The sequence below is a fragment of the Nelumbo nucifera genome, chromosome 6, assembly GCF_055504915.1.
Source record: "Nelumbo nucifera cultivar China Antique chromosome 6, China Antique-T2T, whole genome shotgun sequence".
Taxonomy (NCBI): Eukaryota; Viridiplantae; Streptophyta; class Magnoliopsida; order Proteales; family Nelumbonaceae; genus Nelumbo; species Nelumbo nucifera.
This window is the reverse complement of record NC_142654.1, coordinates 9315700-9319388: the sequence shown is the minus strand read 5'-3', so window position 1 is coordinate 9319388 and position 3689 is coordinate 9315700. Positions and strand designations below refer to the sequence as shown.

The 3689-nt window shown below is 39.6% G+C and overlaps 1 pseudogene; it reads right to left on the bottom strand.

Annotated features, from left to right (window-relative positions):
- Window positions 1–963: 963 nt before the first annotated feature.
- LOC148790593 (GDSL esterase/lipase At4g10955 pseudogene) lies at window positions 964–3689 on the bottom strand (annotated as a pseudogene).

Sequence of the window (3689 nt, the reverse complement as noted above, 5' to 3'; positions counted from 1 at the left end):
AGAACCTAAACATGTCCATGGCCCTGTACTTGTCCAAAACCTTAATCCAAACCAATCAATGGACATAGACCTGTCCAAAACCTGAACCTAGACCTGTCCATGGCCCTACAGTTGTTCAGAACCTAAACCCAAACCTGTTAGTGGACCAAGACTTGTCCATGACATGAACCTAGACCTATCCATGGTGCTGTACCTGTCCAAAATTTGAACACAGACCTGTCCAAAATTTGAACACAGACCTGTCCATGGCCCTGTACATGCCCAAAACTTGAACACAAACCTGTTCACTTGAATGCAGACCTTTCCATGGCCCTGTACATGAATTCAAAACCTAAACCCAAACCTGTCAGTGATGCTAGACTTGTTCAAAACCTGAACCTAAAGCTGTCCATGGCCTTATACTTGTCCAAAACCTAAATCCAAACCTATCAATCGACATAGACCTGTCCAAAACCAGATCCTAGACCTGTCCATGGTCCTATACTTGTTTTGAACCTAAACCCAAACATGTCAATTGACCTAGACTTGCTGATAACTTGAACCTAGACCTGTCCATCGCTCTGTACCTGGCCAAAACTTCAACACGGACCTATCCATGACCATGTAGCTGTCCAAAACTTGAACAAAGACCTGTCCAACACTTGAACACAGGCCTATTCCCCAAGGCCAATCAAGGCCAAGTCTATGGGTTGGTTTGGGTAGCTTTAGTCCCTAAACATTGGAATTGGATTGGATTGGATTGGTTTGCAGTTGGTGTTTCATTCACTTTGGATTAGATCGTACCCCATCCAGTCCAGATGCACTTCAATTGATTTGGATTGGATTGTAGCAAGTATGCATAATCTTCTAAACAAACAGATGCAAAACTGAACCGAGTGTAAAGTTTGTATTCAGTTCAGATTTGCACTAAAAACAAATAAAGCATGTATTTTTATCATCACCATGAAACTTATTTTGCCATAATCATCATAAATATTCAATTGACCGTTCATGTTGGATTCTCTACCCTTAATATTTTTAGTAGACTAGAACTAAGTGGTAATATAGGGCAACAATTGAGATTAGGTCAATAAATTCTTACCTCTATATTGCAAAGTAGTAGGTCGTGCTACAACCACACCTAAGTTAAGACCAACCTGAAATCCCAAAAACAAAGCACTCAACAAACCAAAAGAAAAAGAGTTAGAGTTTGCATGTATGTAAGTCTTAATATAAGTGGAATATGATTACGGTAGAACATGAACAGAAATAGTACCCTCTAATTATTTTCATCATAATTAGTGGCTCAGTCCATACAATACGTGTGCACGATTGCATACAAAATAAACTTGGCTCAGTCCATACAATATGTTCATCATAATCAGGTAAACTGTCAGAACCCTGTACCTAGAAGTTATTTTTGTCTCAGTCCATACAATATCTGGTTGTGAAGAAAGAATTTGGGTTTTTGTTTTTTTTTTTTTTATTACTGGGTTGTTCTCATCAGAATCATTGTTATGGTCGGATCCGAGGTAGTTAGAACTAGGAGTTAAAATGAGAGTTACACTTGAGACATCTCAAGATATCCAAGTCCGTACCGCCTTTCAAGCGCACATGCAAGGATTGGTGAATATGATCGATCAGTTTTGTATTAGCTGTAGTTTCGTCCTCCAGCATTGGTGAATCCCAAGAGCACGTTTAAAATCTGATGATGGGCTCTGGTTGATGGTCAGATTGACTGATGGAAGAAGCTGCAGTAGCTCTGCTTCCTGCCCAATTACATGCATGAATAAGCCCCCAATAGAGTTTTGAGTGGTCACTTTCTCAATGCTTCCAGCTCCAATCTCCTTCATCTTTTTCCTATGCTCAAAGTACTGAACATACTCCGAACAGATGTCATCTGCAGGATTCAAAAACAGATATGGGACCCATGTAGACAATGAAAGAAGTGGATCTTCTGTTGGAGAATTTTCGTTGTAACCCTTCACAGCCATAGAACATCCTTCAGTGATCAAGCTGCTTGCGATGTGGATCCCATGCTTCAATTTTTTATCTTTTATCCTCTCTATTGCAGCAGAGAAGAATGGTGGATTGAATAAAATCTCAATTGGAACAGAGAAGAATGGTGGATTGATTAGAAATGATTTAAGAAAAGCGCCAGTCTTTGCCAAGTTCCTTCTGGCCAACATTGCTACAACAGATCCCAACAGATGACCTGTTATCCATACTTTCAAATCCCCAACGACAGTAACTGTGTCTTGGGCAAATTCCATTGCAATCTAAAATCGAAAGGTACAATGAAGTTCCTTCTGGATGAAGTGGAGGTCCAAACTGAGATGTTGTAGGAAGGATTCAGGCATGGTAATGGTACCATGGAAAGCAACAACATATCTTGGACAACCCTGTGTTGAGTGGCCACAGTAGCAGAACTGGGGTTTGACTTCATATATAGCGCCAAAGATGGAGAAATCTACGCCGTCTACAAGTGGCCAAATCAAGTGGAAATGTAAAAATTCCCACCAAGGTGGGGCAAGGGCTTGAACTCGCTCAGATTTTAACAAATTTACCAAATGTAATTTTGTACCTGTCAAAGCACTACATTCTCAAACATGCATGCAAATCTTGCTCACACCAATGCAAGACTTAGTTAATTGTGGTTATTGCAAGGAATGTTTCACTCTCTCCCTCTCCCTTCTTTGCTTTTTTATGTTGCAGTCCATGAGGGATTGTGCTCCGAGAAAAATCAACAGTATCACCTCCTCCCAATTAAAAATTCAGGCCAGAAAAACAGTCTGTGAATGTTTAGAGCTCAGGTTCTTCTCCCAAAACCAAGATAAAAGATAGAGGGATTTTGTGACGTCTTCAGCTATAATGAGTAGAGGAGCACTTAGCTGTGTGGTCTTCTCCAACAGAGGAATTATGTCCTTTATTATTGAAATATTCTAATCAGTTAGCAAGACATTTTCATTCCCAAATCCAATAATCATTTCTCTCAGGCTTTGTGACAAACTGTGGTGAAATGTAACCAAGATCAATGTGCAGACAAGTCTGAAAAACATCAAGGGAAAACGCCACATACATCATATAATTAACAAAGACAAATGGAGCTTAGAACCAGCTAAAAGATACAGACCCCCATTCCATCCGCCTCTACAATTGTCTCAAAGGATGATGAAGATTCAATGGATAAAACACCTTCTGGGCCAACCTTATCAGTTGCATGGCAATCATAGTCCCAGTGGTATCATTATTGCCGGAAGAGATGGAAGCAACAACTGAAGAAATAAAAATAAATATTTGGTATAAGAATGTACCAGGCAACATTAGAAACTGCAGAATAACTTGAAGAAATAAAAATAGCAATTACCTTTAATACCATCACGCCCCTTAACAGGCCTAGATTTCTTCTCCAACTTACCCACTAGGCCTTGGACTGTCTTATTATTTCCTCTCTTGATTGAGATAGGCTTTGCACCGAAAGTAACACTCAATCAGCCTAATTTGATAATTTCACGTGCAAGAACTGATGCCATTGCTGACCCATTACCGGCAGAGTTATGAGTTCTACTTGCAAATTTCAACCCAGAATTTACAATGTCAACAAAGATATCATCCGTAGGCTCCAAATCTTCAATAGTTATAACATCCAACAATTTAGTTATGCCATTAAAGTTTCTTTCAATCACAACTAAAAGAAGCTCAGGATGCAT